Genomic DNA, 23,680 nt, shown 5'->3' with positions numbered 1-23,680 from the left:
ACACCCGGCAGCGGCATTGTCCATTTCACCCACCTTGCAATAGTTGCACTGGTAACTGGTTTACAGGTTTTCAAAAAGGAAATCAGGAATCGGTCATTAACATCAGAGTGAATCTCACTCATTCAGGAATCATATTCCATGATGCAATTCACCACACGCAACTTTCTGCAAGGATCAAACTTTGGGTAAAATATGGGGTCAGTCATGGTTTTTGTTCTCCTAGTAATCTCAACGGTTACCTCAAAGGCATTATATACTCTGTTACTTACCTCCAAAGGTATAACATTTGACACTTAAGGACAGGATAGTAGACAAAGTAAGGAAGCCAACTTCAAAGAAAGTGTTTTCAGGTCCAAATATCTATTACTAGGCCAAGAGGAAAACATTCAGAGATTTAAGGGGCATATGTATATAACTACCGCTAACGCTAGTTAGCTGCAGTTTTCTTACCACTGTGAACCGCTGAAAATCATCGCCTTGTTAGCGATGAATTTACAAGACCTCGTTACATGGCGATAGCTTCAGGGATCACGGGTGAAATCCATTGGTAACATTAGCGTGATGGCGATAGTAATTCCAGCATTAGCGGGCGAAAAGCTAATGAAAGGCCCATTAGCGGCAAAAAAAATGCATGTTAGTCAGCCCAACATTAAGTTCATTTGCCTCTATAGCCAAAAATAGACTATCAGTCGACCTCCAATGAAAAATAGGCAAAAAACAATGGAATGCAGAATGGAGCAGCCAGGGCCATGTGCAGCACAGATCAACAACCTCCTCAAGTCCCCAAACATCCAGGATGACCAGCCAGAGTCCCAGGGAAAAGGAAATACAGGGCTATATCCATGAAGAGAGGCGCATCGTGGCGCAACACCAGTGAAGCATCACTTCTTATTGCTCATTCTTCGCAACTCCATGGCATCCAAAACCTTGAAAGCATGGACAGTCCTTGGGCCCAGAGGCCTCACTGGTCCTGCGTCTGGAGCTTGGATGCCTCGCTGGTCCTGCGTCTGGAGCTTGGATGCCTCGCTGGACCTGTGTCTGGAACGTGGATGCCTCGCTGGTCCTGTGTCTGGAGCTTGGATGTCTCGCTGGTCCTGTGTCTGGAGCCTGAATGCCTCACTGGTCCTGCGTCTGGAGCCTGGATGCCTCGCTGGACCTGTGTCTGGAGCCTGGATGCCTCGCTGGACCTGCGCCTGGAGCCTGGATGCCTCGCTGGACCTGCGTCTGGAGCATGGATGCCTCGCTGGACCTGCACCTGGAGCCTGGATGCCTCGCTGGTCCTGCGTCTGGAGCTTGGATGCCTCGCTGGTCCTGTGTCTGGAGCCTGGATGCCTCGCTGGTATTGTGTCTGGAGCTTGGATGCCTCGCTGGACCTGTGTCTGGAGCCTGGATGCCTCGCTGGTCCTGCGTCTGGAGCCTGGATGCCTCGCTGGTCCTGCGTCTGGAGCTTGGATGCCTCGCTGGTCTTGCGTATGGAGCCTGGATGCCTCGCTGGTCCTGCGTCTGGAGCCTGGATGCCTCGCTGGTCCTGTGTCTGGAGCCTGGATGCCTCGCTGGTCCTGTGTCTGGAGCCTGGATGCCTCGCTGGTCCTGCGTCTGGAGCTTGGATGCCTCGCTGGTCCTGTGTCTGGAGCCTGGATGCCTCGCTGGTACTGTGTCTGGAGCTTGGATGCCTCGCTGGACCTGTGTCTGGAGCCTGGATGCCTCGCTGGTCCTGCGTCTGGAGCCTGGATGCCTCGCTGGTCCTGCGTCTGGAGCTTGGATGCCTCGCTGGTCTTGCGTATGGAGCCTGGATTCCTCGCTGGTCCTGCGTCTGGAGCCTGGATGCCTCACTGGTCCTCCGTCTGGAGCCTGGATGCCTCACTGGTCCTGCGTCTGGAGCCTGGATGCCTCGCTGGTCCTGCGTCTGGAGCCTGGATGCCTCACTGGTCCTGCATCTGGAGCCTGGATGCCTCGCTGATCCTGCGTCTGGAGCCTGGATGCCTCGCTGGTCCTGCGTCTGGAGCCTGGATTCCTCGCTGGTCCTGCGTCTGGAGCCTGGATGCCTCACTGGTCCTGCGTCTGGGACTGGATGCCTCGCAGGTCCTGCATCTGGAGCCTGGATGCCTCGCTGGTCCTGCGTCTGGAGCCTGGATATCTCGCTGGTTCTCCATCTGGAGCCTGGAAGCCTCGCTGGTCCTGCGTCTGGAGCCTGGATGCCTCGCTGGTCCTGCGTCTGGAGCCTGGATGCCTCACTGGTCCTGCATCTGGAGCCTGGATGCCTCGCTGGTCCTGCATCTGGAGCCTGGATGCCTCACTGGTCCTGCGTCTGGAGCCTGGATGCCTCGCTGATCCTGCGTCTGGAGCCTGGATGCCTCACTGGTCCTGCATCTGTAGCCTGGATGCCTCGCTGGTCCTGCATCTGGAGCCTGGATGCCTCGCAGGTCCTGCATATGGAACTTGGATGCCTCGCTGGTCCTGCGTCTGGAGCCTGGATGCCTCGCTGGTCCTGTGTCTTGAGCCTGGATGCCTCGCTGGTCCTGTGTCTGGAGCCTGGATGCCTCGCTGGTCGTGCGTCTGGAGCCTGGATGTCTCACTGGACCTGTGTCTGGAGCGTGGATGCCTCGCTGGTCCTGCGTCTGGAGCCTGGATGCGTTGCTGGATTTGCATCTAGAGCCTGGATGCCTCGCTGGTTCTCCATCTGGAGCCTGGATTCCTCGCTGGTCCTGCGTCTGGAGCCTGGATGCCTCGCTGGTCCTGCGTCTGGAGCCTGGATGCCTCGCTGGTCCTGTGTCTGGAACCTGGATGCCTCGCTGGTCCTGTGTCTGGAGTCTGGATGCCTCCTTGGACTTGTGTCTGGAGCCTGGATGCCTCGCTGGTCCTGCGTCTGGAGCCTGGATGCCTCGCTGGTCCTGTGTCTGGAGCCTGGATGTCTTGCTGGATTTGCATCTAGAGCCTGGATGCCTCGCAGGTCCTGTGTCTGGAACCTGGATGCCTCGCTGGTCCTGTGTCTGGAGCCTGGATGCCTCGCTGGTTCTTCGTCTGGAGCCTGGATGCTTCGCTTGTCCTGCATCTGGGGACTGGATGCCTCGCTGGTCCTGTGTCTGGAGCCTGGATGCCTCGCTTGTCCTGCGTCTGGAGCCTGGATACCTCGCTGGAGCTGCGTCTGGAGCCTGGATGTCTCGCTGGACCTGTGTCTGGAGCCTGGATGCTTCGCTTGTCCTGCGTCTGGGGACTGGATGCCTCGCTGGTCCTGTGTCTGGAGCCTGGATGCCTCGCTTGTCCTGCGTCTGGAGCCTGGATACCTCGCTGGAGCTGCGTCTGGAGCCTGGATGTCTCGCTGGACCTGTGTCTGGAGCCTGGATGCCTCGCTGGTCCTGCGTCTGGAGCCTGGATGCGTTGCTGGATTTGCATCTAGAGCCTGGATGCCTCGCTGGTTCTCCATCTGGAGCCTGGATTCCTCGCTGGTCCTGCGTCTGGAGCCTGGATGCCTCGCTGGTCCTGCATCTGGAGCATGGATGCCTCGCTGGTCCTGCGTCTGGAGCCTGGATGCATTGCTGGATTTGCATCTAGAGCTTGGATGCCTCGCTGGTTCTCCATCTGGAGCCTGGATTCCTTGCTTGTAGGAGAGTAGGGTCTGCTATCCTATGGTCACCCCAAATTTTTGCTTTTTGCTTCACTGGTTTTCGACTACTGAGGCTGTGGGCCTGCTGATCAGACCCCCAGCCTGCTGTTCTCTCACTAAATTAATGACACATGTGCTATAGGCACATACCAATTGGAAATGGACTCCTTGTCAGCCCCTGTAGAATGCACTATAGGTGCACAGGGCACAGGAGCCACTAAGGCCTACCAGGGGCTGCAGCATATCTTTTGCCACCCCTGGCTGGTTCTTAAATTGACACAACTGGCTGATCACTCAGCTGGGGTAAGGTGGTGTACACACCCCTTGCTTAGATATAGTATACCTATGTCTAAACCTATATCTGGACACATGTAAACCTGTGAGCCACTCCTATAGACAGGCCTCACCAATCCTGGAGGCTGGGTGCATGGTTTTTATGTGAGATGGAGCTCTAGCATGAGCTGAGCCTGTCTGCAGCCGTCGGGAACAAATCCCTAAGCTGTTTCAGGATAATGCCATACCATATACTATTAAGTGCCTTATAATCCTCGCGGTTATTTAGCAACTCTGGTTTGGCTTTATCAAAACATGTCGTGTAAGGTGTCATACGCTTTGGAATACCATCCCCTCGCCAGTTCTGGCGACGGGGATGGCATTCCACCCCTCTAGAGGGGTAAGACATGTTACTTCACTTTAATGCGGTTGATTTCTCCAAAGGCCTTAAGATCCACAAAATGGATGCCTCTGCCACAGACAAATGTCTGGACCCCTGGAGCTGACCGAAACCCAGTCGAGGGGGTCCTGGACAAAGGGTTTCCTGTCACAGGAGGGTGTCACCGCCCTCCAGACAGGAGATAGTGTATTGTAGCAGGGAGGTTTGAAAGAAACCAGACACTGCCTGGGGCGCACAAGGCTGCCCCTTGCATAATCCGGCCAAACCGGTTCTGGGGCACTCCAGCCCTCGTGCCAGGGCGGCCTGGATCAAAGGAAGGGGGTGTATCCACCCACTTCCTGGGTCCCACCCATAGGAGGGGACCTAGCAGGTAATCACGCCCACCAGATTCGAATAAGAGTGGGAGCAGTGCCAATGCACATCAGATTTCCTGGAAGAAACATTTGAAACGATATTCTGGACCCTTCGCCCTCCATCTCAACGTGGAAGCCCGAAGAATCTCCCTTGTGGTCAAGGAGTGACCACCCTGCAGCAGCAGGCACCATCCAGCCCTCGACGTCTACTTAGTTGCAGTTCCCGCCGGAACTCGAGCGACTGAGATCGACGAGATCAAGCCTGCCCAGCTTCTAACAGCCCGATCCACAGTCCCTGTAAAGCTGAGACCCGTGGAGGCGACCGGAAGCGTGGGGCACGCCATCTTGAAGTGACCACGAGACGCTGACCGTGCAGCCCACGAGTGACCCTCGAAGCTGTACACCGGGGTTTGAGAAGCCCCCACCCTGAGCTACTCCTGAGCCGAAGTTCAGCCCTCCACACTCGACGAGTGCTGCGTGGGGCCCTTTGGCACGATTTGGCTCAACGCGTTGGCCCGGTCACTTGCCAGCTGGCTTGTGGTCCCTGTGCCGACGAACTACAAAAGAAGACTCGTGATTCTGGTTGCTCCAGATCCACACCAGCTCCCCTGAAAGGGAGCCCCGACTCTGACCTTCCTGGTCCGAGTGAGACGCCATCTTCCAATCCCGCGTGGATTGCTCTTACCAAGGCTTGTTTGCTCCAAACCGGAAGCCGACTGCACCGACGGTGAGAGCCTGCGTGGGACAGATCGTGACCTGCTCCTGGACGTCGCAGATGCCCCAGAGCCCACGTGACAGCGAAGAGAAGCGCCTCGACGACCACCTGATTGCGCCCGACATTGCCTGGTTCCGTCCTGGTTCCACCCTGGTCACTGCTGAGTGACCCAGACTCTGTCCCCTCTGCTTTCAGGTACTCTACAACTTGAGTCCACCCTTGGACTCCACCGGACACTTCGTCTTCACCCTGCCTGCAGCCCTTTCAGCTCCAAGCACCAAGAGCCTGCGTGTCAAAACCCGACGTCACTTCGACCCTGTGCACCCACTTCCTGTGGGTGAGGTAACTTTGCTCCGCCGGTGTTCCCACACTGGTGCACACCTCTAGGGTCTGTGTGTTAAGTCTTGTTCCTCTAGGTTCAGCGGAAGTGTCCTTAAACTTTAACTATTTTACTTTTACGCACCATTGGTTAACATTGGTGCATGCGTGCGCTTTCCGCACATCTCCCGAATCCCGAGGGCCATTCCCGACTTCAGCATTGCTTGTCCTGACTGCTCCCAGCGATTCCCTAGGCCCTAGGCCTAACCACTGTTCGAGTGGCCTCTCTTATACCACTTGTTTAGTATATGGTTTGAGTGGCCCCCTGCCCTCATCCATAATTGTGCAACTTTGTATGTTTAAACAGTGCTTTTGATTTAACGCTTGTGCCCCTTTATTCATAAAGAATACTGGGGATTGTTTTTAGTAATAAACACATATATTTTTATAATATATACTTGTGTGGTGTCCTTTCATTTGGTATTACAGGATTGTATGTGGTAAAACAGCTCGCTTAACACGACCTCTTAAGTTAAGCCTTTAGGCTGCTTAGTCCATGCTACCCCTAGGATAGCTTGTCTAATAAGGTTGACTTACAACCAGACACCATAAGGGGATTGTTTGGTCAGGTAGTAGGTGGTTCCAGAATTGGAAACATCCCCTACCAGGCCAACTTCTCACATTGGTGAGCAGCGGTGCGGATTTGAGCTTGCTGTTGTTTTACCATTGCAATCTTTATATCAAATTGAAAGATCACATCAAGTACCTCTAGGTACATATAAAATCAAAAGCTTAGCATATTAAGTTCTACTGAACTTAGTAGTTGTAGGTTGAAGGGAGTAGCACACCCCTGACTACAACTCACTAGCAAGGTCCAGTAGGAAAACACTTAGTGTAGGTAAGTGCACCACTTACACCTCACTAGTAACCATGTCTGACACAGGAAAAGCCTCAGGGTCTGCTCCTGTGACAGTTGACCCTACCCAGGCAACTTTTGGATATGACAAACTAACCCGCAGAGACTTGATTGCCTTGTGCAAAGCAAGAGGGTTAAAAAGGGGCAGAAGCCCCACCTGCCTAATCCTGGTAGAAATCCTAGAACAGGATGACTTAGAGAAGGCAAAAGCAGCTTCCCTAGATACAGGAACTGGAGGGAACCCCCCTGTAGTTGATCCCCCTGAAGAGGAGGATGATGATGACTTGGATGAGGACTCAGATGGTGGGGACTCACAAGTACAGGATCAGGGTAGCCAGGTTCCAGTTGGTAGGCTTAGCCAGGCCAACTTGGACCTACTGGGGAATGGAGAGGGCCAGCACCTCCCCAGAACCCAACATGTGATTCTCCCAGGCAACAGAAGAGTGAGATCTCCCTCAGGGGACTCTCATCTTTCTAGTGCCTCCAGAGAATCAGAGAGAGGCATGAGTGCTTCTCAGAAAGCTGAGCATAGGGCTAGAATGAGGGCTGTCAGACTCCAGATAGAGAGAGAGGAGGTAGCCCTGAGTCAAGCTAAGCTTACCTTAGCTCAAGCTAAACTTGCCTTGGCAAGAGAGCAGAAATTAAGTGGCTTAGATGTCACTGGTGGCAGCAATTTTCCAAGAGAAAAAGACAGGGCCTATGACAATAGAAACCTGACCAAGATTGTGCCCCCCTTTAAAGAAGGGGATGACATCCACAAATGGATGACTGCTCTTGAGAGAGCCTGCATGGTACAGCAGGTTCCTGAGAATCAGTGGGCTGCAATTTTGTGGTACTCCTTTTCTGAGAAAGGGAGGGACAGGCTCCTCACAGTTAGACCTGAGGATGCCAAAAACTACTCTGTTTTGAAGAGTGCTCTCATTGAAGGGTATGGCCTAACCACTGAGCAATACAGGTTGTTGTTCAGAGACACCCAGAAAGCACAGACTCAAGACTGGACTGATTTTGTGGAGTGTGCCACTAAGGCTTTGGAGGGTTGGTTACAGGGAAGTAAAGTTTCAGACTATACAGGATTGTACAATCTTATGATGAGAGAACAGATCCTTAATAACTGTACAAACCAGCTGTTGCATCAATACCTTATTGACTCTGATCTGACCTCTCCCCAAGAATTGGGAAAGAAGGCAGACAAATGGGTCAGAACAAGGATTAAGCAGAAACCCCAGAACCAAGGTGGTGACCAGAAGAAAACAGACCAGAAGGGTGGTAATCAGAATCAGAAAGATAAAGAAAAAGACCAGAAGTCTTCAGGCCCCCAAACTAATAGTAAGGAGGGTGGTTCCCAAAATGGTAACAAGAAGAAGAAGAACAAAGGTCCAAAGACACCTTGGTGTAATACCTGCAAATCAGTTTCACACTGGGGCAGTGAGTGCACCAAGGCAAATCCAGTTCCCACCACTACAGCTCCTAAAGCAACTGCAACCCCAAGTACAGTAAGCAGTGGTGGAACACAGTCCAAGGGTGTCGCTGGGTTGACCCTGGGTATTGAAGTAGGATCTGGCCTAGTCAGAGTCCCTACACAGGCAGTTCTCCTGTATGATGTGGACATTGAGTTGCCCACTGCAGTAAGCCCCACTAACCTGGGCAAATACAGGCAGACTCCCTTAATAAATGAGAAACTGGCTCAAGCTTACAGGGACACATGTGCTAGTGTCACCATGGTGACCCCTGGCTTTGTGGACCCTGGACAGATTGTACTAGGAGAGAGCTACCTAGTAACCAATGCAAGCAACTCCACTACCTCCCATAGTGTGGCAGTTGTGAACTTCTCCTGGGGAGGGGTTGATGGCCTAAAGAAAGTTGTGGTGAGTGCAGACCTACCAGTAGACTGTCTGTTAGGCAATGACCTTGAAAGCTCAGCATGGTCAGAAGTGGAGTACAGGACTCATGCAGAAATGCTAGGGATTTCAGAGCATGTCCTTGCCATGACAAGGGCTCAGGCTAAGAAGTGCCTTCCTGAACCAGTGGTGGATCTTGAGACAATAGACCAGCCACAACCCAAGAGAAGGAGCAAGAGAGGAAAGGCCTCGCCTTCCACCTTGCCCCAGGTTGAGGATCAGGTTTCAGAGGAAACTGATTCTGCAGTCCAAGAGGAGACTGTCTCTGAGGAGCTTGAACCTGACCAGGTTGAGTTTCTGGGGACAGGGGGACCCTCAAGGGCAGACCTGAGGCAGGCTCAATTAGATTGCCCTTCCCTTGAACCCCTCAGACAGCAGGCTGCTGCTGAGGCTGCTGGGGATGCCCAAGGTACCCATACTGTGTATTGGGATGAGGGACTCCTTTACTCAGAGGCTAGAGCCCCCAAGCCTGGCATGACCAGGAGGTTGGTGATACCTCTGCAGTTTAGGGGATTCCTCCTTACCTTGGCCCATGATATTCCCCTTGCAGGACACTTAGGCCAGAACAAGACGTGGGACAGGCTTGTTCCACACTTTCACTGGCCTCACATGTCAGAGGATGTCAAGGAGTTTTGTCGCTCCTGTGTCACTTGCCAAGCCAGTGGTAAGTCAGGTGGCACAACAAAGGCCCCCCTAATACCACTACCTGTGGTGGGGGTCCCCTTTGAGAGAGTTGGAATTGATATTGTGGGTCCAATGGACCCCCAAACAGCATCTGGGAACAGATTCATACTGGTGGTAGTGGATCATGCCACCAGGTACCCAGAGGCTATTCCCCTAAGGACCACCACAGCACCTGTGGTGGCAAAAGCCCTCATTGCAGTTTTCTCAAGAGTGGGCTTTCCTAAGGAGGTACTATCAGATAGAGGGACAAATTTTATGTCCAGCTATCTAAAAGCAATGTGGAAGGAATGTGGAGTAAACTATAAGTTTACCACCCCATATCATCCACAATGCAATGGGCTTGTGGAGAGATTTAACAAGACCCTTAAAGGCATGATAAAAGGATTACCAGAGAAGCTCAGGCGGAAATGGGACATTCTTTTACCCTGCCTGCTCTTTGCTTACAGAGAGGTCCCACAGAAGGGGGTTGGCTACAGCCCTTTTGAACTTTTGTTTGGCCACCCTGTGAGAGGTCCATTGTGTTTGGTGAAGGAAGGATGGGAGTTACCTCTCAAAAAGCCCAAACTAGACATAGTGGACTATGTACTTGGTCTCCGCTCCAGGATGGCTGAGTACATGGAAAGAGCATCCAAAAACCTGGAGGCCAGCCAAGAATTGCAGAAAGCTTGGCATGACCAAAAGGCTGTACTGGTAGAGTTCCAACCAGGACAGAAGGTATGGGTACTGGAGCCAGTGGCTCCAGCAGCACTCCAAGACAAATGGAGTGGACCCTATCCTATTATTGAGAAGAAAGGGGAAGTCACCTACTTGGTAGACTTTGGAACACCCAGGAGCCCTCACAGGGTAATCCATGTGAATCGCTTGAAAGCATTTGTAGACAGGGAGGACATGAGCTTGCTCATGGCCACAGATGGGGAACAGGAGGAAGAGAGTGACCCTCTCCCAGACCTGCTTTCCCAGAACCCTGATGATGGTTCAGTTGATGGAGTAGCCTTGGCAGGCAGCCTCACTGACCAGCAACAGAGGGACTGCAGACAAGTTTTGCAGGCTCACAAGCAAATGTTTTCACTCACACCCAGCCAAACTGACTGGTGTACCCATGTTGTGGACACTGGTGACAGTCTGCCTGTCAAGAATAAGATCTACAGGCAACCTGATCATGTCAGGGATTGCATCAAGGCTGAGGTGCAAAAGATGTTGGAGCTTGGAGTGATTGAGCCATCAGAGAGCCCATGGGCCAGCCCAGTAGTCCTGGTGCCAAAACCTCATACCCAAGATGGTAAGAGAGAAATGAGGTTTTGCGTGGATTACAGGGGTCTCAATGCTGTCACTAGGACAGATGCTCACCCCATTCCAAGAGCAGATGAGCTCATTGACAGATTGGCTTCTGCCAAGTTTCTGAGCACATTTGATCTGACAGCTGGCTACTGGCAAATCAGACTAGCTGAGGAGTCAAAAGCCAAAACAGCATTCTCTACCCCTAGTGGACATTATCAGTTTGTAGTAATGCCCTTTGGTTTGAAGAATGCACCTGCCACTTTCCAAAGGTTGGTGAACCAAGTCCTTACTGGGTTGGATGACTTTTGTGCAGCTTATCTGGATGATATTGCTGTCTTTAGCTCCACCTGGGAGGATCACCTGATCCACCTGAAGAAAGTTTTGGAGGCCCTGCAAAAGGCAGGCCTAACTATCAAGGCCACAAAGTGCCAGATAGGGCAGAGTAAGGTTGTATACCTGGGCCACCTAGTAGGTGGAGGCCAGGTTCAGCCACTGGAAAGCAAAATCCAGGCCATACAGGACTGGGCTCCTCCAGTTACCCAGACACAAGTCAGAGCCTTCTTGGGCCTGACTGGGTATTACAGAAAGTTTGTGAAAAACTATGGGTCTATAGTGACACCATTAAATGACTTGACATCCAAGAAGATGCCAAAAAAGGTTCAGTGGACAGTTAGCTGTCAGAAGGCATTTGAAGACCTGAAGAAGGCCATGTGCTCTGCACCTATCCTAAAGAGTCCTGACTACTCCAAACAGTTCATTGTTCAGACAGATGCTTCTGAGTTGGGGGTGGGAGCTGTACTCTCACAACTTAATCAAGATGGTCAAGACCAGCCAATTGCTTTCATTAGCAGGAGGCTAACCCCAAGAGAAAAACGTTGGTCAGCCATTGAGAGGGAGGCCTTTGCTGTGGTTTGGGCATTAAAGAAGTTGAGGTCCTACTTGTTTGGAACTCACTTCCTGGTGCAAACAGACCATAAGCCCCTCTTATGGCTTAATCAGATGAAGGGTGAAAATCCCAAACTGCTCAGGTGGTCCATTTCCCTACAGGGGATGGACTTTACAGTGGAGCACCGCCCAGGGACTGACCATGGTAATGCAGATGGTCTCTCCAGGTACTTCCACTTAGAACATGAAGACTTATCTGGTCAAGGTTAGTTTAATGTCCCTGCGTTTGGGGGGGGGTTGTGTAGGAGAGTAGGGTCTGCTATCCTATGGTCACCCCAAATTTTTGCTTTTTGCTTCACTGGTTTTCGACTACTGAGGCTGTGGGCCTGCTGATCAGACCCCCAGCCTGCTGTTCTCTCACTAAATTAATGACACATGTGCTATAGGCACATACCAATTGGAAATGGACTCCTTGTCAGCCCCTGTAGAATGCACTATAGGTGCACAGGGCACAGGAGCCACTAAGGCCTACCAGGGGCTGCAGCATATCTTTTGCCACCCCTGGCTGGTTCTTAAATTGACACAACTGGCTGATCACTCAGCTGGGGTAAGGTGGTGTACACACCCCTTGCTTAGATATAGTATACCTATGTCTAAACCTATATCTGGACACATGTAAACCTGTGAGCCACTCCTATAGACAGGCCTCACCAATCCTGGAGGCTGGGTGCATGGTTTTTATGTGAGATGGAGCTCTAGCATGAGCTGAGCCTGTCTGCAGCCGTCGGGAACAAATCCCTAAGCTGTTTCAGGATAATGCCATACCATATACTATTAAGTGCCTTATAATCCTCGCGGTTATTTAGCAACTCTGGTTTGGCTTTATCAAAACATGTCGTGTAAGGTGTCATACGCTTTGGAATACCATCCCCTCGCCAGTTCTGGCGACGGGGATGGCATTCCACCCCTCTAGAGGGGTAAGACATGTTACTTCACTTTAATGCGGTTGATTTCTCCAAAGGCCTTAAGATCCACAAAATGGATGCCTCTGCCACAGACAAATGTCTGGACCCCTGGAGCTGACCGAAACCCAGTCGAGGGGGTCCTGGACAAAGGGTTTCCTGTCACAGGAGGGTGTCACCGCCCTCCAGACAGGAGATAGTGTATTGTAGCAGGGAGGTTTGAAAGAAACCAGACACTGCCTGGGGCGCACAAGGCTGCCCCTTGCATAATCCGGCCAAACCGGTTCTGGGGCACTCCAGCCCTCGTGCCAGGGCGGCCTGGATCAAAGGAAGGGGGTGTATCCACCCACTTCCTGGGTCCCACCCATAGGAGGGGACCTAGCAGGTAATCACGCCCACCAGATTCGAATAAGAGTGGGAGCAGTGCCAATGCACATCAGATTTCCTGGAAGAAACATTTGAAACGATATTCTGGACCCTTCGCCCTCCATCTCAACGTGGAAGCCCGAAGAATCTCCCTTGTGGTCAAGGAGTGACCACCCTGCAGCAGCAGGCACCATCCAGCCCTCGACGTCTACTTAGTTGCAGTTCCCGCCGGAACTCGAGCGACTGAGATCGACGAGATCAAGCCTGCCCAGCTTCTAACAGCCCGATCCACAGTCCCTGCAAAGCTGAGACCCGTGGAGGCGACCGGAAGCGTGGGGCACGCCATCTTGAAGTGACCACGAGACGCTGACCGTGCAGCCCACGAGTGACCCTCGAAGCTGTACACCGGGGTTTGAGAAGCCCCCACCCTGAGCTACTCCTGAGCCGAAGTTCAGCCCTCCACACTCGACGAGTGCTGCGTGGGGCCCTTTGGCACGATTTGGCTCAACGTGTTGGCCCGGTCACTTGCCAGCTGGCTTGTGGTCCCTGTGCCGACGAACTACAAAAGAAGACTCGTGATTCTGGTTGCTCCAGATCCACACCAGCTCCCCTGAAAGGGAGCCCCGACTCTGACCTTCCTGGTCCGAGTGAGACGCCATCTTCCAATCCCGCGTGGATTGCTCTTACCAAGGCTTGTTTGCTCCAAACCGGAAGCCGACTGCACCGACGGTGAGAGCCTGCGTGGGACAGATCGTGACCTGCTCCTGGACGTCGCAGATGCCCCAGAGCCCACGTGACAGCGAAGAGAAGCGCCTCGACGACCACCTGATTGCGCCCGACATTGCCTGGTTCCGTCCTGGTTCCACCCTGGTCACTGCTGAGTGACCCAGACTCTGTCCCCTCTGCTTTCAGGTACTCTACAACTTGAGTCCACCCTTGGACTCCACCGGACACTTCGTCTTCACCCTGCCTGCAGCCCTTTCAGCTCCAAGCACCAAGAGCCTGCGTGTCAAAACCCGACGTCACTTCGACCCTGTGCACCCACTTCCTGTGGGTGAGGTAACTTTGCTCCGCCGGTGTTCCCACACTGGTGCACACCTCTAGGGTCTGTGTGTTAAGTCTTGTTCCTCTAGGTTCAGCGGAAGTGTCCTTAAACTTTAACTATTTTACTTTTACGCACCATTGGTTAACATTGGTGCATGCGTGCGCTTTCCGCACATCTCCCGAATCCCGAGGGCCATTCCCGACTTCAGCATTGCTTGTCCTGACTGCTCCCAGCGATTCCCTAGGCCCTAGGCCTAACCACTGTTCGAGTGGCCTCTCTTATACCACTTGTTTAGTATATGGTTTGAGTGGCCCCCTGCCCTCATCCATAATTGTGCAACTTTGTATGTTTAAACAGTGCTTTTGATTTAACGCTTGTGCCCCTTTATTCATAAAGAATACTGGGGATTGTTTTTAGTAATAAACACATATATTTTTATAATATATACTTGTGTGGTGTCCTTTCATTTGGTATTACAGGATTGTATGTGGTAAAACAGCTCGCTTAACACGACCTCTTAAGTTAAGCCTTTAGGCTGCTTAGTCCATGCTACCCCTAGGATAGCTTGTCTAATAAGGTTGACTTACAACCAGACACCATAAGGGGATTGTTTGGTCAGGTAGTAGGTGGTTCCAGAATTGGAAACATCTCCTACCAGGCCAACTTCTCACATTGCTGGTCCTGCGTCTGGAGCCTAGATGCCTCGCTGATCCTGCGTCTGGAGCCTGGATGCCTCACTGGTCCTGCATCTGTAGCCTGGATGCCTCGCTGGTCCTGCATCTGGAGCCTGGATGCCTCGCAGGTCCTGCATATGGAACTTGGATGCCTCGCTGGTCCTGCGTCTGGAGCCTGGATGCCTCGCTGGTCCTGTGTCTTGAGCCTGGATGCCTCGCTGGTCCTGTGTCTGGAGCCTGGATGCCTCGCTTGTCCTGCGTCTGGAACCTGGATACCTCGCTGGAGCTGCGTCTGGAGCCTGGATGTCTCGCTGGACCTGTGTCTGGAGCCTGGATGCTTCGCTTGTCCTGCGTCTGGGGACTGGATGCCTCGCTGGTCCTGTGTCTGGAGCCTGTATGCCTCGCTTGTCCTGCGTCTGGAGCCTGGATACCTCGCTGGAGCTGCGTCTGGAGCCTGGATGTCTCGCTGGACCTGTGTCTGGAGCCTGGATGCCTCGCTGGTCCTGCGTCTGGAGCCTGGATGCGTTGCTGGATTTGCATCTAGAGCCTGGATGCCTCGCTGGTTCTCCATCTGGAGCCTGGATTCCTCGCTGGTCCTGCGTCTGGAGCCTGGATGCCTCGCTGGTCCTGCATCTGGAGCATGGATGCCTCGCTGGTCCTGCGTCTGGAGCCTGGATGCATTGCTGGATTTGCATCTAGAGCTTGGATGCCTCGCTGGTTCTCCATCTGGAGCCTGGATTCCTTGCTGGTCCTGCGTCTGGAGCCTAGATGCCTCGCTGATCCTGCGTCTGGAGCCTGGATGCCTCACTGGTCCTGCATCTGTAGCCTGGATGCCTCGCTGGTCCTGCATCTGGAGCCTGGATGCCTCGCAGGTCCTGCATATGGAACTTGGATGCCTCGCTGGTCCTGCGTCTGGAGCCTGGATGCCTCACTGGTCCTGTGTCTTGAGCCTGGATGCCTCGCTGGTCCTGTGTCTGGAGCCTGGATGCCTCGCTGGTCGTGCGTCTGGAGCCTGGATGTCTCACTGGACCTGTGTCTGGAGCGTGGATGCCTCGCTGGTCCTGCGTCTGGAGCCTGGATGCGTTGCTGGATTTGCATCTAGAGCCTGGATGCCTCGCTGGTTCTCCATCTGGAGCCTGGATTCCTCGCTGGTCCTGCGTCTGGAGCCTGGATGCCTCGCTGGTCCTGCGTCTGGAGCCTGGATGCCTCGCTGGTCCTGTGTCTGGAACCTGGATGCCTCGCTGGTCCTGTGTCTGGAGTCTGGATGCCTCCTTGGACTTGTGTCTGGAGCCTGGATGCCTCGCTGGTCCTGCGTCTGGAGCCTGGATGCCTCGCTGGTCCTGTGTCTGGAGCCTGGATGTCTTGCTGGATTTGCATCTAGAGCCTGGATGCCTCGCAGGTCCTGTGTCTGGAACCTGGATGCCTCGCTGGTCCTGTGTCTGGAGCCTGGATGCCTCGCTGGTTCTTCGTCTGGAGCCTGGATGCTTCGCTTGTCCTGCATCTGGGGACTGGATGCCTCGCTGGTCCTGTGTCTGGAGCCTGGATGCCTCGCTTGTCCTGCGTCTGGAGCCTGGATACCTCGCTGGAGCTGCGTCTGGAGCCTGGATGTCTCGCTGGACCTGTGTCTGGAGCCTGGATGCTTCGCTTGTCCTGCGTCTGGGGACTGGATGCCTCGCTGGTCCTGTGTCTGGAGCCTGGATGCCTCGCTTGTCCTGCGTCTGGAGCCTGGATACCTCGCTGGAGCTGCGTCTGGAGCCTGGATGTCTCGCTGGACCTGTGTCTGGAGCCTGGATGCCTCGCTGGTCCTGCGTCTGGAGCCTGGATGCGTTGCTGGATTTGCATCTAGAGCCTGGATGCCTCGCTGGTTCTCCATCTGGAGCCTGGATTCCTCGCTGGTCCTGCGTCTGGAGCCTGGATGCCTCGCTGGTCCTGCGTCTGGAGCATGGATGCCTCGCTGGTCCTGCGTCTGGAGCCTGGATGCATTGCTGGATTTGCATCTAGAGCCTGGATGCCTCGCTGGTTCTCCATCTGGAGCCTGGATTCCTTGCTGGTCCTGCGTCTGGAGCCTAGATGCCTCGCTGGCCCTGCATCTGGAGCCTGGATGCCTCGCTGGTCCTGTGTCTAGAGCCTGGATGCCTTGCTGGATTTGCATCTAGAGCCTGGATGCCTTGCTGGTTCTTCGTCTGGAGCCTGGATGCCTCGCTTGTCCTGCGTCTGGGGACTGGATGCCTCGCTGGTCCTGCGTCTGGAGCCTGGATGCCTCACTGGTCCTGCGTCTGGAGCCTGGATGCCTCGATGGTCCTGCGTCTGGAGCCTGGATGCCTCGCTGGACCTGTGTCTGGAGCCTGAATGCCTTGCTGGTACTGTGTCTGGAGCTTCAATGCCTCGCTGGTCCTGCGTCTGGAGCCTGGATGCCTCGCTGGTCCTGCGTCAGGAGCCTGGATTCCTCGCTGGTCCTGCATCTGGAGCCTGGATGCCTCGCTGGTCCTGCGTCTGGAGCCTGGATGCCTCGCTGGTACTGTGTCTGGAGCTTGGATGCCTCGCTGGTCCTGCGTCTGGAGCCTGGATGCCTCGCTGGTCCTGCGTCTGGAGCCTGGATGCCTCGCTGATCCTGCGTCTGGAGCCTGGATGCCTCACTGTTCCTGCATCTGGAGCCTGGATGCCTCGCTGGTCCTGCATCTGGAGCCTGGATGCCTCGCAGGTCCTGCATATGGAACTTGGATGCCTCGCTGGTCCTGCGTCTGGAGCCTGGATGCCTCGCTGGTCCTGTGTCTTGAGCCTGGATGCCTCGCTGTTCCTGCGTCTGGAGCCTGGATGCGTTGCTGGATTTGCATCTAGAGCCTGGATGCCTCGCTGGTTCTCCATCTGGAGCCTGGATTCCTCGCTGGTCCTGCGTCTGGAGCCTGGATGCCTCGCTGGTCCTGCGTCTGGAGCCTGGATGCCTCGCTGGTCCTGTGTCTGGAACCTGGATGCCTCGCTGGTCCTGTGTCTGGAGTCTGGATGCCTCCTTGGACTTGTGTCTGGAGCCTGGATGCCTCGCTGGTCCTGCGTCTGGAGCCTGGATGCCTCGCTGGTCCTGTGTCTGGAGCCTGGATGTCTTGCTGGATTTTCATCTAGAGCCTGGATGCCTCGCTGGTCCTGTGTCTGGAACCTGGATGCCTCGCTGGTCCTACGTCTGGAGCCTGGATGCGTTGCTGGATTTGCCTCTAGAGCCTGGATGCCTCGCTGGTCCTGCGTCTGGGGACTGGATGCCTCGCTGGTCCTGTGTCTGGAGCCTGGATGCCTCGCTGGTTCTTCGTCTGGAGCCTGGATGCCTCGCTTGTCCTGCGTCGGGGGACTGGATGCCTCGCTGGTCCTGTGTCTGGAGCCTGGATGCCTCGCTTGTCCTGCGTCCGGAGCCTGGATACCTCGCTGGAGCTGCGTCTGGAGCCTGGATGTCTCGCTGGACCTGTGTCTGGAGCCTGGATGCCTCGCTGGTCCTGCGTCTGGAGCCTGGATGCGTTGCTGGATTTGCATCTAGAGCCTGGATGCCTCGCTGGTTCTCCATCTGGAGCCTGGATTCCTCGCAGGTCCTGCGTCTGGAGCCTGGATGCCTCGCTGGTCCTGCGTCTGGAGCCTGGATGCCTCGCTGGTCCTGCGTCTGGAGCCTGGATGCGTTGCTGGATTTGCATCTAGAGCCTGGATGCCTCGCTGGTTCTCCGTCTGGAGCCTGGATTACTCGCTGGTCCTGCGTCTGGAGCCTAGATGCCTCGCTGGTCCTGCATCTGGAGCCTGGATGCCTCGCTGGTCCTGTGTCTGGAGCCTGGATGCCTTGCTGGATTTGCATCTAGAGCCTGGATGCCTTGCTGGTTCTTCATCTGGAGCCTGGATGCCTCGCTTGTCCTGCGTCTGGGGACAGGATGCCTCGCTGGTCCTGCGTCTGGAGCCTGGATGCCTCACTGGTCCTGTGTCTGGAGCCTGGATGCCTTGCTGGTCCTGCGTCTGGAGCCTGGATGCCTCGCTGGACCTGTGTCTGGAGCCTGGATGCCTCGCTGGTACTGTGTCTGGAGCTTCGATGCCTCGCTGGTCCTGCGTCTGGAGCCTGGATGCCTCGCTGGTCCTGCGTCTGGAGCCTGGATTCCTCGCTGGTCCTGCGTCTGGAGCCTGGATGCCTCGCTGGTCCTGTGTCTGGAGCCTGGATGCCTCGCTGGTACTGTGTCTGGAGCTTGGATGCCTCGCTGGTCCTGCGTCTGGAGCCTGGATGCCTCGCTGGTCCTGCGTCTGGAGCCTGGATTCCTCGCTGGTCCTGCGTCTGGAGCCTGGATGCCTTGCTGGTCCTGCGTCTGGAGCCTGAATGCCTCACTGGTCCTGTGTCTGGTGCCTGGATGCCTCGCTGGTCCTGTGTCTGGTGCCTGGATGCCTCGCTGGTCCTGCGTCTGGAGCCTGGATGCCTCGCTGGTCCTGCATCTGGAGCCTGGATGCCTCGCGGGTCCTGCATATGGAACCTGGATGCCTCGCTGGTCCTGATTCTGGAGCCTGGATGACTCGCGAGTCCTGCATATGGAACCTGGATGCCTCGCTGGTCCTGCGTCTGGAGCCTGGATGCCTCGCTGGTCCTGCGTCTGGAGCCTGGATGCCTCGCTGGTCCTGCGTCTGGAGCCTGGATGCGTTGCTGGATTTGCATCTAGAGCCTGGATGCCTCGCTGGTTCTCCGTCTGGAGCCTGGATTACTCGCTGGTCCTGCGTCTGGAGCCTAGATGCCTCGCTGGTCCTGCATCTGGAGCCTGGATGCCTCGCTGGTCCTGTGTCTGGAGCCTGGATGCCTTGCTGGATTTGCATCTAGAGCCTGGATGCCTTGCTGGTTCTTCGTCTGGAGCCTGGATGCCTCGCTTGTCCTGCGTCTGGGGACTGGATGCCTCGCTGGTCCTGCGTCTGGAGCCTGGATGCCTCACTGGTCCTGTGTCTGGAGCCTGGATGCCTTGCTGGTCCTGCGTCTGGAGCCTGGATGCCTCGCTGGACCTGTGTCTGGAGCCTGGATGCCTCGCTGGTACTGTGTCTGGAGCTTCGATGCCTCGCTGGTCCTGCGTCTGGAGCCTGGATGCCTCGCTGGTCCTGCGTCTGGAGCCTGGATTCCTCGCTGGTCCTGCGTCTGGAGCCTGGATGCCTCGCTGGTCCTGTGTCTGGAGCCTGGATGCCTCGCTGGTACTGTGTCTGGAGCTTGGATGCCTCGCTGGTCCTGCGTCTGGAGCCTGGATGCCTCGCTGGTCCTGCGTCTGGAGCCTGGATTCCTCGCTGGTCCTGCGTCTGGAGCCTGGATGCCTTGCTGGTCCTGCGTCTGGAGCCTGAATGCCTCACTGGTCCTGTGTCTGGTGCCTGGATGCCTCGCTGGTCCTGTGTCTGGTGCCTGGATGCCTCGCTGGTCCTGCGTCTGGAGCCTGGATGCCTCGCTGGTCCTGCATCTGGAGCCTGGATGCCTCGCGGGTCCTGCATATGGAACCTGGATGCCTCGCTGGTCCTGATTCTGGAGCCTGGATGACTCGCGAGTCCTGCATATGGAACCTGGATGCCTCGCGGGTCCTGCATATGGAACCTGGATGCCTCGCGGGTCCTGCATATGAAACCTGGATGCCGCGCTGGTCCTGCGTCTTGTGCCTGGAGTGGGATGCGGAGGTGCTGTTTAGTCGATGAGCTTTGGCGGTAGACATTGAGGGTCGGCAATTGCCCTTACCTGGTGGTGAAGTCTGGCAGGGCGCACGGAGCAACGTTGCTGACCTGTGTGAGAAGACTACCTTGAGCCCCGTGGAGCTGTGAATGGTAGAGACACTTCTGCGCACCAACGTAGGGAGGACTGCATTGCATACTACGATCCACCACTACACAGGGGTGGAACAGAGGGGATTACCAACGGTGGGCGGAGCCTTCTGCATCACAGGCCGGATTAATTTGCGCTGGCCGGACGCTGTGGAGGGTGAGGTCCCTGAGCTGCGCCAAACCTGCGTGGCAGGAGCACTGAAACTTCACACCTAAGGGGGCCCTGCTGCATTACCTGCGTCATGAGGTGGACTTGGCGGGGACTGTTGTACCCAGGCTTGTGAAATCCCAACTGGCTAGGCTCCTGCTGGCTGACTCACAGATTTGGAGGGCGTGCAGCTGATTGCGCCACAGTGTCAAAGTCCAGGTAAGGAGATGGTGGGACACGTAGCAGAGGAGGACCGAGGGTCGAGTCACCCAGGCCTAGCACCGGGTGTGATGCATCCCCCGTGGCGGCTCATCCACTATGACGGAAGAGCATCACCCTACTGCTTTCAAGCAGACTCAGGCAAGCAGGAGCAACGAAGACACAGGATCCGGCCTCAAGGTAAGATGTCTTTCATTTGAATATTTACAACACCTGCTCACACACAACCCCACGTCCCTGCCCCATCCAGTGTCCTTTCCGGCCTTTCCTACCTCCCCGCTGTTCAGTCCCCCCGCAGCACTTCTATATGGCGGGTGCTGTGTGCTAATGTGCAGCGAGCATACCACTGGCGTGCCAAAGGCATATATGACGTTACAACGCATACCATTACATCGCATTCCATTACAACGCATTCTAATACTACGCATATTGCAACAGTAGGGAAAGTGCTGGATAGCGGAGATGAAGTCATTACAATTCTCACTTCAGTGAGTGTCAGCCTAAAACTAACCCTGGCACCTCAAAACACACCCAGAACCCTAACATTCTTATTTGACCCCCCAAAATACCCTGGACCCTTAATTCATCTTTGACTCCCCAAAACACTCCCTGGACCGTAAAATTCATCTTTGACCCCCTAAAACACACACCAAATTTAATTTTATACCCCATAATGCACCCCAAATTTAATCTCTGACCCATGAAACCCATATCCACCGTAAAACTTAATAAACACATTACTAACCTCACAATGCATTGGAATGCGATATAAAGAAACCTGCGCTGTTGTAGTTGCGTTGCAAATGCAGTACGATGTAATGCCTGCGTTGTAATGGATGTCTCCTGTTCCAAAGGCAAGCCATAGGCAAGCCGGTCTGTGTCCGTCTGCCCCTGGACCATGCTCAGGGGCAGACGGAAGCACCCTTCCTATTGGACACTCTACCGCTACAACGCCAGCATCCTCCTCGACATCAACCCTGGATGCCACATCGCCTGCCAGTACCAACCTCTGCTCTGGACAGGACATCGTCATCACTGACGGCTGCACTATCACCCGCAAGGAGCACCCCAACTGTCAATCATTCAATCAAGGGTCAACCGTTCAGGAGGAAGCATTGCCATCACCTACAAAAGCACACTCTGACTGACCATGCACTCTAATGACCCAACAGCGCCCATGGACCACCTCAACTCCAAGATCCAGACCAACCCCAAGCACATCTTCTGTGGCACCCTCATGTGCAGGCCCGCCCAGGCCATGGACACCCAGTCTCCAATACCATTGGAGACCTCATTGCACACCAGGCTCTCCATCCACCGCCGACAACCTACTCGGCGAACTCAAGTTCCACCTGGACAACCCCAGTGACCAGAACACCACCGCCTCCTGGGCAAGGTCCCCATCACCAGATGCAAGCAGCAGGTCACCGCAACAAGCCACATGACAGGACACACGGTTGAGCACGTCACCTCCACCAGCGGGAACTTCAACTACAGCCGCACCACCGGACTCTCCTGGACTGACCATCATTGCATACATCACGTCTTCACTATGCCCACCGTACACCACCGCCATCATCGCCCCCCTCGCAGCTGGACCAAGGCCACTGAAGAATGTCTATTCTACTCCCTCCGCACCACTATTCCGCCAACGCTTGCAAACGGTGACACTACAGCGCGCAACCGCCACTGATGGATCTCCAACTGCGCCGACACCCGGGCACCCCTCAAGGACAGCATTGTGTCAGTACCTTTCGCCTGCCTAATGGCAGGTGTTAGGGTGAAGCAGTGCCACAGGGATAGACTGGCTACATGCATTGCTGGAGTTGCGGTCATGGTTGTGAGACAACTGCAACAATGCACGACTTTAGCGCGGACAGATTAGTCAGGACTTCAGATTTATCTGTCATTACTTGTGTCATGGAGCGCTGTTCAGTGAATACAGCACGTCTATGGTGTCGCAAGAACGACGCAGTGGGATTTGTTGCACAGCTGTCTTGTCGCAGCACTGCAACACTTTTCATGACTGTGGCCCAGGAATGCGTACTATCTTATTGATGGTGTGCATTCCTGCCATGTAGTTTTGCCGCAGGGCAGCGCAGCAACATTGCTTGCAGCGCGGTCCACCAACAAAACCTGCTGGAATGAGGCCCCATGTGTTATCTCCATTTTTAAGACCAGCTGTTTTCTGGTCTTAAGTCCCTGCCACTAACGGCCTTTAGCGGCTGTGTTTTTTAATGTATCGTGGGTCTGGGCAATCTTTGTAAATATCGCAAAGTGGGGTTAGCATGCTCTTTTGCATGGGAAGGCCTACCTTGCTTGTCATTAGCGATGGTCCTCGCTAACATGGGTGGTGATGCTGAAAGCGGCAGGTATCACCAGAAAGCTGTCGCTAATGGCTCTTAGTGACAGCTTGTGAATGGGGCGATACAAATGTCGCCGCATTAGTGGCAGCAAAGTGCAGCTAACATGGCGTTAATTTATTGTGCAGATGCCCCATTTGTTCTTGTTCAACATTCTCCCCTTGAATGATTTCCAATGCAGATGTCACTGTAAGCCAAGGACACCACCCAATCACCAGGCTGCGAGGCGCCCACGGAATCTCTGGCTCGTCTCATGTTTGCCTGCCCTGCATACGCACGTCCAGAGTAGAATGGACCTATCTGTAAACAATTAGGAACACGCGACGCAAACCCTAAAATCAGACGCAAGAACGCTATTTGCATGCGCAGTCGCCAAATTGCTCGGCCATATGTGGGTCATCAGGAAACGGGCCAGTGGGATGGGGGAGAATAATTTTAGTTTACGTAACCCTTCTTCTTTCGCCTTTCTCCCTCAAAGTAGTACTCACCGTCATCAAATGAATTTTAGTACGGAAAAAAAGTTTCACAATGAGTCTGAGTTTTATCCCGTTTATTTTAAGTCATCACTGAGGCCGCAACCTTGAATGCAAAACAAAGAATTCAAGGGGTTCATAATCGGAATAGTGTGGATAGACGAATACACCATATTTGTAACATCTTATTGTGTGACGCACCTTAATCCCCCTTAGCTGGCCTGTGTTTTAATTGTTCTTTTAAAATTTTAAGTGTGGAATTTTAATAAAGAAATACGTTATTTTTACAAGAAATGGATTCCTTTTCATTGCATGT

The 23,680-nt window shown here is 54.6% G+C and overlaps 1 protein-coding gene across 2 annotated transcripts in view; it reads right to left on the bottom strand.

The window, feature by feature from the left end:
• Positions 1-23,680, bottom strand: part of LOC144806278 (collagen alpha-1(XII) chain-like) — a 655,546-nt gene that overhangs the window by 79,890 nt on the left and 551,976 nt on the right. The window lies entirely within an intron of this gene.

The sequence above is a fragment of the Lissotriton helveticus genome, chromosome 1_1 (genome assembly GCF_964261635.1).
Source record: "Lissotriton helveticus chromosome 1_1, aLisHel1.1, whole genome shotgun sequence".
NCBI lineage: Eukaryota > Metazoa > Chordata > Amphibia > Caudata > Salamandridae > Lissotriton > Lissotriton helveticus.
The sequence above is the reverse complement of the archived record's forward strand: the minus strand, read 5'-3'. Positions and strand labels throughout refer to the sequence as shown.